Source organism: Anomalospiza imberbis, chromosome 9, assembly GCF_031753505.1.
Source record: "Anomalospiza imberbis isolate Cuckoo-Finch-1a 21T00152 chromosome 9, ASM3175350v1, whole genome shotgun sequence".
Taxonomy (NCBI): domain Eukaryota; kingdom Metazoa; phylum Chordata; class Aves; order Passeriformes; family Viduidae; genus Anomalospiza; species Anomalospiza imberbis.
In genome coordinates, this window is record NC_089689.1 from 3,709,698 (window position 1) to 3,722,027 (window position 12,330).

Consider the following 12,330-nt stretch of genomic DNA (forward strand, 5'->3'; position numbering starts at 1 on the left):
AGTTCACGGGGACTGAACAAACCCAGCACAGCGCTAAGCTGGACCACACAACCCTGAGAAAACGAGTCGGGATCTTGTAGGGCACCACAACCCCGGAGCTTTGCCCAGACGAAGCTGTGGCGCGGGGACCCGGAGCAGCCCCGGGATGCAGGGAGCAGGATGATGCTGGGAGCATCCCACCCGAGCATCCCAGCCCGTTGTGCTCGGCGCCCCCCACCATTCGGGCTCCCCCCTTCCCACCGCAGCCCCAATCCCTGGTAGAGCCTTTCCCTGGCCCCGACGCCCCTGGAGAGCCGCGGAGCGGGGGAGGCGGGCGGCGGGGTGCCCGAGCCGTACCTGTGCGCCCGGGCCGGGCAGGAGCGGGCGGCGGCGGGTCCGGAGCGCGGCGGCGGCGGCTGGGGCGGGGACGGGTCAGGACGGCGGGGGAGGGCCGGAGGAAGAGGAGGAGGGCAAGAGCAATAACAGCGGGAATAATAAATAATAGGAAGAATAATCACCGGAGCGGTGGAGCGGGAGCGCCCAGGCGGGTCCGGCCGCGGGGGAGGAGTTTGTCGGGGCCGGAGCTGCCGCCCCCAGCACCGCCCCCGGCCCCACGGTAGGGGAAAGAGGGGGGACACCCACTCAACACACACAAAGCCTAATCCTCTCCCGGGGGAGCACACACTGACAGCACCTTCGAACTCTTGGGTACCTTCAGGCTACCCCCAAAGCCAAGCCCTGCAGCACCCCAGTCACTGACAAACCTGCAACATCCCCGTGCCCAGGTCCTGCAGCACCTCGGGCACCCCAAAGCCACTCTTGCAGTCCCCTGAGCACCCCCATCCCTAACACTGTCTCCTGATGTCACCACTGCCTCGGCCCCAGGCTGCGTGTCCAGAGGCTCTGGCTTGATCCATTCACCATGTCCCAGCTACTTGTACTCTGCCTCTGCAAACAGCCAGGAGAAAAATCCATCACACACCACAGGCATGAGCCAGGCCCAGGGGTGGGGATGCCAAGCCAAGTCCCCCATTTCTCAGACAGAACGAGCTCCCCTCCCCACGATTCCCTGTAAAACACATCTCTCTTAGCAGACACTGGCTCCCCAGTGTGAGGCCAGAGGCACTGCTGGCTTTGCTGCAAGCTCAGCCCATTGCTGTGTGCCCCAAGCCCAAGCTGACACTGGGAAGCCACACACACATAAACGCTATTGTCCCCAGTAAGGGTGTCCAGCTGCTGGGAAGATTTGAAGTTTCAAAGCAAGAGTTTAAGCTGGAGAAGGTACAGCTTGCAGTTGGCATTGCCTATGGAAGCAGAGAGCTGCTCACTGCTGCGAGCTACGATAAAGATAATTGAATCTCATGCCTTGCACCACAAGCTGACCGCTGCAAGTCTGAGGATTACCATGCTAGGAGAACATGTGTTTGTCTGTTTCTCTCTGATTTTGGTCTCAACAGGGCACAAAAGCCATGGCAAGGCAGTGCAGCTTGGTGAGGTCCTGGCCTCTGCTACAGCGAGGCAGTCAAACTCTCCTGTGCTTCAGTTTCTAAGGACAAGACACCACTGTTACTTTTCCTCCCTGCAGAGCAAGCTATAAAGCTGGGCAGAAAACACCACTCACCTTCTCCTCCGTCACCTTGCTGTCCGTCAGGGCATCCTGCTGGGCACGGATTGCTCTCCCTGTTCTTCCAGCCCAGCCCTTGCAGCTGCTCTTTGTGGTGCCAGGAGCCCAGCCCGCTGATTCCTCCCTGGGATCCAGCAGCAGAGCTGAGCTGGGAGGAAATGAATGCTCGTTTGGATGCGAAGGGCTCTGTGCCTTGAGCAAAAGGGCAGGATGAATTATGAAATGCAAAGGCCAGATAAGTGGATCCTGCCACAGCGCTTACCCTCTGCGCTGCAGGACCCAAGCGCCTGCTGGCTGTGGGATGCAGGGCTGCTGTGGGATGCAGGGCTGCGTGGCACACGCAAACACCTGCGCTCAGCCCGGCCAGGGACAGCCTCCCTACTCCCCTGCCGAGAGAGGAATCCACATCATCCACTCCAGCACATCAGAGGGCTGGCAAATACAGAGGAGCGCTGAGTGAGAAAAGCGAGCACGCTGAGTATTTCTGCACAGGGTAGGAGAGATGTGTTTTCCCGTTAGCTGGGCTTCAGAGTGGCTGGAGGGATCGGAATTAGAGACATCCAGGCGAGCACGGAGGAGGAGGAGGAGGCCAGGAAAAGTGACAAAGTCATTTCCTGGGCTGCTCTGGGCAGGATGCAAGGAGGTGATGACAGCCCAGGATGCAGGAGAGCCACTTCTCCCCTCAGCAAGCGCTGCCGGGGCCATGGGAGGTATTATTACAGCTAATTCAGGAACTGACATTTTGCCGTTTCCATGGCTGGACATGGAATAGAGTTTCTTTGGGCTTAAGGAGTCACTTGGCTTACACGGTGCTGAGATTGCCCAGATCCAGATGATGCTTCTCCACCACCCCCGTGGCTCTGGCCCAAAGCAGGCGGGCACTGCAGGAGATCACAACAAAGCCAATGTGAAGCAGCATCGCTCCAGTGAGCAGGTTATCAGCTCGCCTGATTCCTATGCTGGTCTCATTTTTTTCCCCCTCAAGCTGTCTTTCCTATTGTTGTTACATTATTTTTTAAAGCTATGCATGGGTGACCAAACAGAACAGAGAAGGTGGGATTCCCATTTTGTGGTGGCTGGGAAAAGCTCAGAAACAGGAGCGCCAGATGCTCTGCAACAAGGAAGAAAATTGAAGCCAAAGTTTTTGTTTTCAGTCGATGTGGTTTTAAATAAAACACATGGTTTGGGAGGCTCAGCTGGCGTGTTCAGAGTGTTTGAGGTTAGCACTACTGGCAAATCAAGCAGCAGTTTGATACAAAATACTTGTCAAGTTCTTATTTCAGTTTGTTTTGGGGCAAGAGCAACACAAAGCACCTGCAAAGCATCCTGCCTTGTTGGCATCTTGGGATCAGCTCTGCCAGGGCACCACAAACAGCTCAGCATGCCAGGCCCCAGGTACCCTGGCAATAGAGGGATCATGAGCCTGCCAGACTCTCACCCTCTGCTACCCTCAGATATTGCAGTGCCCACACGTACAATTGTCTTTAAACCTTGTAAGTATTGCAGCTAATACTGTATCAGCACAGGAAGTTCTTATGGATTTTATAAAATTCCATCTTTCCTGTGCTGGAAAGGATTTCACTGACTAGTTTTAAAACAAATCCATAAAATACTTTTGGTTCCTTCTGGGTTTTTCTCTGTTGTAAAAAAAAATCTAATCTGCCAGACTTCTTGTTCCACACCCTTACTCACGAGGATGAACATTCAGGTAAATAACTCAGTGAATCCTTAATTTAGGTGCTTCTTCCACAATATCTGCACAGGCAAACCCCACAAGATGCCCAGGTGTGCGCACAGAGCCCCAGCCCTGCTGCAGAGCCCTGCTCCTGGGTGCCCTTGCCTTGGTACACCTCACCCCCCCTGCACTCCAGCACATCAATCATTTCCTTCCTGTTCAGGCCAGCATTTCCACCAGCCCAAAACGCTGATGCTGGAGGATGCTCAGGAGCTGAACCCGCAGCTGCTGGCAGGAGAATTTATTTCATTCTGTGCTACATCTTGCTTTTATTCTCATTTTAGCAGAGCCCAAGGCTGCTGTATCAATCAGAAAAAGTCTGACAGTGCCAAATTCTGTCCTCACCTGCATCTTGCCTGCTCCTCATGGGTTTCAAGCTCTCTAGTTGCCTTGTGCACTCAACATCAGGGTTTCTGGGCTGAAAATGGGGGATTAACACATGGAAAGGTCCTCAGGAGTCAGCCAGAGCGTGTTTCTGCATCTCTGGATGGGGGGTGAGTGTATGCAATAGGTTACAGTGTCTCAGCACGATCCTGTGACCCTCACCCCTCACTGGACCTCCATCCCCCTCATCCCCACACAGGAGCATACGGCCACAGCCTCCCCAGCCTGCCTGCTCTCTGGGGAGAGCTCAGGGGAGCTAATGCACAGCTTCCCCCTGCACAGCACATTTCCCATGCCAGATGTGCATTAATTAGCCATCGTACACCTCGGTGGGTTCGCTTTGGCCTGCACAAGCACTGAAAAATGAGCTCAGCCGCACAAGGAACATTCAGCAGGAGCTGCCCAGCAGCCCCAACACCTCCCTTGTCTGAGGGATGTCCCCATCCTGCAACCCAGGGATCACACATAGCCAGGCACCAGTGTCACAGGAAGGTCTCTGGGTGGCTGCACCACCCCCAGTCTGATGTGTCTGGGGGACTGCAGAGACCCCCTATGCCAGTGGTGGAGGAGAGGTGTGCCGCGGCACCTGTACACCCACTGAATGGGTAGCCGGTTGTTTTCCCCCAGGAGCTGGTGAAGGGAGGGCATTGCCCAAAAGAGAATCTTTCTCCATCACTACAGCTATCTAGGAACTCCAGCCCGGGTGTCAAGGACCAGGGCTGTCCACACTGCACAGGGCACACAGGGCTGCCCATCCATCTGTGCTGGAGGAGAGACAGAACGAGCCTTGCCTAATATCATTAGCCAAGTGTTATGCTTTCTCCTTCCCAAAGATAAATATCATGAAAGCTCAGGCTTGAGTATTTTACATCCAGAGCTGCAATGATGTTCCCTCGGGGTGGGGTTTACAGCTTTGGGCTGTGATTAGGCAGCAGGGTAGTATTAACCCCTCGCACTCCCAGAGCATCAGCCTGGGAGCAAGAGCTGCTTCCCTTCTTGAGCTGGCTCAGTCTTCCCCTCCCAGGGGTATGGGAAGAAGCTCGAAAGTCCAGGGGGATCAAGGGACAGGATTTAAAGCTGTGGAGGGTAAATCTGGGTAGTCCATGGGGTACTTTATCTGTGTGCTCCTAGACCCTGCCAGGGTGCACGTTACCTTACCTTGAGATGGTTCAGATGTGGGGAAAATATCCCATATTACATTTCGGACTGTTAAGTCTAAAACTAGGATGCTTGCCCTGAGCTGAGTAAACACATCCCTCCAGGTTCATCCTCCCCAGGAGACACAGAGTGAGCCACACAAAGGGAACAGGTTCCCTCACATGGAGTCTGGGCAAGTTTGGGCTGAAAAAGGAGGGACAGCACCACCAGCTGTATCCACTGGGACAGCTACAAGAATGATGGTGCCCATAGAAAACTTGGATAAATTAAAAAACCTGTTGATTTTCACCCTCCTTGCCCAGCACGTGTGAGGAGGTAGGATTTTTCCCAGCCAACACGGGGATCCCATGCATGGGGAAAGTGCTGACGCCCTTTCCATCATTAGTGGATACAGCTCTGGCATGAGACACAGCTTTCCTTTTGCTCACCCACAAACATGAAGCCTAAATATTTGATGGATCTGAACCGCTTTTCCTGGCTCCAGGAAGGAAATGCCCCACCTTGTGAGCAACCTAGGGCTCTCCAGCAAGGAGGTTTTACCCTGCTCCAGTGATCCCATGGGTAGGGGAGATGGGCTGCAGGGAGGTGATACTCTCATGAGAGCCAGGGATTTCCTTGGTGCATCGATTGCTGAAGGGTCTCTGAGCCTGCCAAGCCACAGCCCTGCTTGTCTTGGCAGAGGCCCATCAATCACTGTGGGCACAGCCAGAGCACTGGGTTGGTAGGGAAAACATGCCCAGCGGGATTTGTGGTTCACGTGGCTCCAAGCAGGGCCAGCAGCAGGCACAGGGAAAAGCCCATCCCAGCCCCAAAGGGGGAGTTTGGGTGATGCTTAGCGGAGTAGGAAACAGAGACAGAGCAGAAAATTAACTCCTTGCAGCCAAGTGTGACCTTACCACACATACACCAGGCTCATGGAAGCACAAGCTCCATGGTTTGGCTGGAACATCCTCCCAGGGATCACCCACTGGCCATCCACGTGACAGGGCAGCACGGGGCAAAGCCACAGGGAAGAAGTCAGGCTCATGTACTGGCAAGCTTCAGGAGCCATCAGTGAGGAGCAAGGGGTGCAGTGGTGTTACCCCAACCCCAACCAGCACCCCTAAGCCCCAGCACAGGGTAGGGCTAAGACCTCCACTGGAAGGTTTTCTCCCCTCTTTCTTTAAGGAGCAGAGCCCTCTCCAACTTTCCTGGCTGCACGGGAGCCTTTCAAAGTCACACTCTGGCTATAATCAAGACAGCAGTGCCTGCCCAAACCCTGGCACTGGCTGCTCCTGGCCATGGGCTGACAAGCCTGGCTCTACTCTTCTTCAGCATGGGTGAGAGGGAGATCAGGGAAGACTGAGCCATTACCCCAGCGACCACCCAGACAGCCCCCAGAAGCCTGTATGGCTCTGGCTCTCTGCATTCCCACCTTCCCTGCCCTTCCTCATGTTCTGGTCATATGTCAGCTCCTTTCCGGGTAACTGCAAGCACATGGGCAGACAGAGCTTCAAAACGGCTGAGAACAAGCCCAGGAGAGCAATGATGAGCCAGCCTGGTCCTAGGACAGCCTCCTGCAGCATATGGAAATCCAGGGAGCTACTCATGGGGCATCGGTGGCTAGGACAGAGATGAGCGACAGCACCTTCCCCTGGCACTGCCGAGCCGTTCAGCCCGATTTGTGATGCCGGGAAGGACGCTCAGCCCCAGCTCCTGGCCCATCAGCTTCCCCTCCCGCAGCCCCTGCTCCACCGCATGCGGCAGCAGGGGAGGGATGCCCGGCTCCGCACGCAGCCCGGCCACGGCCACACGTGTGCGGCGGCGGCAGCGGGGGGAGGTCGGCCCCGGGTCACCCAAATGCAGCCGGAGCAGCGCGGGGGCTGAGGCTGCAGCGCCGGAGGGGTTCCGAGCACCCGCAGTGCCTGGGGAGTGGCTCTCGCCGCCATCCCAGCTCCTCTCCATCCTGCTCCCAAAGTGGCCAGGCCACCAAAACGAGCTGGTCTCACACTTCTTGCAGCCCCTTCCTATGTCTGGAAGCGCAGGGGAGAGCAGTGGGGGCAGCCTCGGCCCCTAAAGCATCCCTGCCTCCCCGGCCCCTGCTCGCTCCAGCGTAGCCCAGACTTGTCCTCATTTCAGGCTGGGCAAACGGCGGCCCAGCCCCAGAGGTAGCGAGATGATGCCGAACCTCCTAATGGAGCTTGACAGCAGTGGGATTAAAAGCACAAGTGAGATCGCAACCCCTCTGCAATCAGCTTCTGCCCTGGAAGAGCTGAATCAGAAAAGAAGCCTCCTGGCAGCAGGGAGGGGATGAGGAGCCCGCTCACACTGGGTGAGGGCAGCAGGGGCCAGGGGGAACCTCGTCCATCCCAAGCCCTCTTCACTTGCCCTGCCAACTCACTGTCAGTAGGAAGGAGCCAATCTTCCCTCCTGCAGCAGCACCAGGAAGGGGTTTCACCAGCAGCAGTCCAATTCAAAGTGGTCCTAAACTTTGGATGCAGAACAGGCCACACCATCTGCCCCCCTTCTTCTTGCTGCCTGCGAGGTCAAAGCATTCCACAAGGAGCTCCCTCCTTTCTCCCTCTGCTTTGAATGCTGTGCTTGGAGTGGTACCACTGACACTGGAAACAACACCTGAGCAGCTAGGTCCAAGATGGAGAGAAAAAAGGAGACCTCACCTGGATGCAAGGGGTGCTCAGGAGGACACCTCCAGCCCTGTTTCTGTGGGACAGGATGTGCACCCATCCTTGCAGCCAGCACCAAGCCCCAGAGCACAGCCCTGGTCCAACCAAAAGGCAGCACTGACCCATGTCCCGCCAAGGGATGCTCCAGCAGAATTGCTTTCCTATGTTTCCTTCACATTCCTTCCCACCAGCAGGAATCTCTTGGCATTTCCCCTGAAGCCACCCAAAGGGGCCTTCGCAGAGATGCACTGGTGGCCAGCTTGCATGAGCCATCCCAGGGATGTCCTCCAAAAGGCCAGCAAGGCACAAGCACCATCCCCATCTCTGCTCATCCGAAACCCAGCAGCCAGAGGCTGCTCTCCTGCCTGGCAGTCATTTTGTCAAAACGCAAGGCAAAACCAGGGCCTTTTGCTGCAAGAAAAAGAGAGTTACTCCAGGGACTGGCAGGAAGAGCTGATGGGTCTTGGCACAGCGCTTAGGCTGAAAAGCTCCAGCTCCAGACCTTATTTTGCAGTGACCTGTACCAAAAATTGGCTTTTCCCTTTTTCTTGCCAAATGGAAAGAAAAAGAAAGCCTTCCAGGTCAGAGGAAAGAAAAGCATTTACTCGTGGGTCAAGTGAAACAATCTGATGCAGGGTTGAATGCACTTTTATCCTCCCCAAACAAGGAAAAGATTCAATTTCCATCTCAAAAACCCCATCTAAAAATAAAGACACAAACATTTTTAGGATCAGAAGCACTCAGTTTTGGTTTTCAAGCCCAAATGATTTTCTCAACTGAACCCCACGTTGCAAAGCATGGCTTGACTCAAAAGTGCAGAGGGGTGGGGAGGGATGTGCTGAGGCATCGATTTGGAAAACGTCACCCTCACTGAAGTGGCACAGGCACAGCGACTACTGCAGGGCCAGCCCAGGACCACGCGTGTCCCCAGAGGGCAGCCTGGGAGCCCCGAGCTCCGCTCCTGCCTGGCTGCAGTGCTGGGAAGGAGGGACAGAGGTGTTTGGCCACCTCTGCTGCACTTTGCTCATCCAAAGCGAGCTGTCACTTCCCATCCTCCTCACCAGGCAAATCCTTCCTGACAGCCCGTTTAAAACTCAAAGTACCCAATTACCACTGCGGCCAGGCAGCCGGGAGGCACTCTTCCATAAACACACCCCCAAAACAAAATCCCTGCCTGGAGTACCGCTCCTCACCCTTCCCAGACCCACCCATGTGCTAGGGGTACCTGGGTCCTTCTTGAGGTGGTCCAGGTGTGGCTCTGCTCTCACGTGCATGGCCCCAGCCACAGGAACACCATGTTTCCAGTTCCTGCTTCCCACCTGCCCAGCAGGGGAAGGAACCACCTGGCCCATGGCTCTATCCACCTGCCAGGGCTGACCCCAGACCCTCCCGTCCCCGAGTCCATTAGCAAATCCCTGGAGCACACATCTTGCTGGTATTTGGCTTAACCCCAGCTTTTAGGGAGAGCTGCAGAAATATGTTGCCTTTTAATTTTTAATTTTCTCTAAACATTTTGGTCCTCTCCCCAGGGACTGTGAGTCCATCACCTCTGCTGACAGCACAGCTACAGGGAAGGGGGAAACAAGGGGCAAAGGAGGGGAAAGCAGGCCCATCCCAAGCTCCTTTGGAGGAGCAAGACCCATTTACATGCACACCCTGGGATGAGGGACATCCACACCAGGCTCCCCAGTGCCCCATGGAGATGCTCCACAAGGAGGAAGAAGGGGGATGACTCCAGATCCCTCCAGGAGGGACATGACACCTACAGAGACAGGGCTGTTGCAGAGCAGAGCACCCTCGTTCTTTCATCAGACACCTCTGTGGGCCTGGGTTCCCCAAAAATTGACAAAGCTGATCCCAGTGCCTGACACAGCCACCCCTCCTTCCCCACCACCTGGCACTGGCACACAGCAGTGCCCAAGAGCAAGGATATGAATACAGCATCAATTTCCAGTCCCTGAGGCATCTTTGTCTTTTTTCCACTGCCTTAGGCAACAAATGTACAAACAGGGACCTGCAGGGCATGAGGAATGTGAGCTGAACTGCTCTGGGAAGGGAGATGCCATCACAGAGCTGGGAAGAGCAGCTCACATCACCCGGAGCAGGCAGCAGCTCCAGGTGGGTTTTCTGTCCCTCAGGTGCTGAGGTGGGGGGGGGGGGGGGGGTCCAGGCTTAGGGGTAAGGTTCAGTTCTTCACCTTTTATCTTGATTGAAAGTGCACGGAAAACTAACCAAGCACTAGCAGACACATGTGAATGGCAAAACCTCAAAGAAAAAAGAAATCCTGATCAGCATGAGGAAAGGTAAATGGAATATCAGCAAGGCCCTGTAGCCCACCTTCAACAGGTAGCCAGGGTGCAAAAAGAGTGATGTGCCCAGAATATGCTCCCTCCATACTCAAACTGGCAGGTTTGGGAGTTCCCAAATCACAGGGATACTCTTTAACACTTGCTGGCTCTCTCCCACAAATTTGCTGCTACCTTTCTGCACCCATGTAAGCTCCCAGTATCCACACAGCACCTTCCAGACCCTATAGCATCTCCCCAGTCTCAATTTCCTGAGACAGCAGTGGGACCATCCCCAAAGCTCCCAGTTGCATGCCCAGGCAGTCTGGGTGCCTGCTGCACCCCAGGCAGGGAGCGGGACAGAGGCAGCTCCTGCTGGGCACGGGGACCTGCCCACTGAGCGGGATGTTCTTCAGCTGCTCACCGCCCTCGCCCTCCCAGGCCCCCGGAGGAGTTTGAGGCTGCAGGGAGCTGAGCTGCTGAGCACTGGCCTCGGCTGCCACCTAGCAGTGACCCAAGAGCAGCAGGGACACACTGACAGCTCTTCCAAGTTCAGGCCCCTGCTGCAGCCCAGGTGATGCCTCAGGGTTTAGCTTTTCTATTTTTCACATTCTGTGCTGCTTTAGTGTGTGGCTCTGGGCTTCGTATGAGGGGATGGTGAGCTCTCTGCACAGAGCAGGGAGACAAAACAATTCCTTCTCCAGCTGGGGACCAAGGACAAGTGATCCAGATCTCAGGCCCAAGAACACAAACAACATGGGCTGAAGAGAGAAAAACAAGCAGGATGGGACTGCATGGGCTAAAGCTGGAATGGGACAATGAACTCCAATATGCAAATGGAGCAGAACTTATAAAATTGAGAGACCCCGTGACCGGTCGTGCATTTTTTGTGGCCACTTGGGTTGTGCTGCCCAAGGTGGAGCCATTGAGGTCTCTTAATAAATCCCTACCTTATTCTTTAGCTCTGTCTAGTCTCTGTTCTAGGTCAGCCTTCACAACGCGTAACAGGGAGGTGGCAGGTTGGCTTAGGAGACATCCTGCACCATTTGGCCACTGCATTTAGGGGGCATCAGCCCACTCAGGGCCACAGGCCCCTGATCACCAACACCAGCCATCTCCCTGTGAAACAAAACTCACCATCCCAGTTTGCTGATGTCAGTTTGCAGGAGGCACTTGGCACTGCCAGGACAGCCCGAGTAAAAAGAGGATCTGGGGATCTTCTCAGGACACCCCAACGTGGCCCCAGCTGTCACCTCCCTGAAACCAAAAGGGGGTTCTGCAGCAGAGGGTGAGCTCTGAGCAAGCTCAGTGATCAATGACAAAAATGTGCAGTGAGTGCCCCAACCCAAATGTGGCACCAGAGAAGTCAGGAAACCTCTGAAGCTCCCCACAAGGTTGGCCAGGCCCCGCTCCTCAGCTTTATCCTTCCATCTCTTTCATTAGCTTTCCCAGCAGCTGCTTTATAACCAGCCCCAGATTTTTGGTTTTTAGCTGTTTCACATCCCAAACCACACTTAAATACTGAAATTAAAAAAAAAAAAAAAAAGAAAAAAGTGAAAGAATAATACAATGGTTTGGGTTGGAAGAGAGCTTTAAAGATCAACTAGTGCAATCCACAAATGTCTTGTGCTGGGCTTTTACCCGTTCCAGTATTACTGCTAGTATAATTCAGCTTTTCTTGGTGGTTTGCAGAGGAAGATACCTCTGGAATGGTTGCAGGTGGGCACAGAATGGCCTTTGAAGCCCCTGAAGATGTGAGGAACACTCCAGGTACCAGAAAAACAGCTGGATGCCAGCATTCCTTACCAGGGCACTTTTATTTTCACAACTTTTCTCTGCATTAACACCCATTAGGATCACTTGCCACAGGCAAGGAGCTACACAAACATGGTCAAGCTTCAGGCTCTTTCTCACTGGATTCCTTACAGATTTTATTCCATATCTTTAAGATGAGGTTCCTGACACTTTGAACACACGATATCCAACAAATCACAGCCTCCTCTTCTTGGGGAAGGAGGTTTCTTTGGCTCTCCTCACAGCAAGGAGTGTGGAGAGCAGCCACTGTATTAAAAACCAAAATCACATCCCCACACAATGTCAAAACAGCTCATGCACTGAAGGAAGGAGGGATGGGCAGCCAATTTCCCTCTCTTAAACTTAAAGGATACCTAACACAATGTGACACTTGGATGTTCTCCTGAACCATTATATTAAAGAGCAGTAACTCAGTACGCCACTGGTACAACAAAACCAAACTACTCTCCTGAAAGTAAAACTAACGTTTATCACACATGCTGGGCACACCTGAGATATCACACTCCAGGCTTTTTCAAGGGATTAAACATTTCTGAACAAAAATACCCCGACAGCAGTGTCATACAGAGAGCCTGTGCTGCTCCCAGCAGCCTTCCTTGGCAGCAGCTCCAGCTTCTCCCCTCCTATCACACCTTCCTTCTCTTCTCAGGCTGGGCAGCCACTGGAAGTAGGCATGAGAAATGGCCA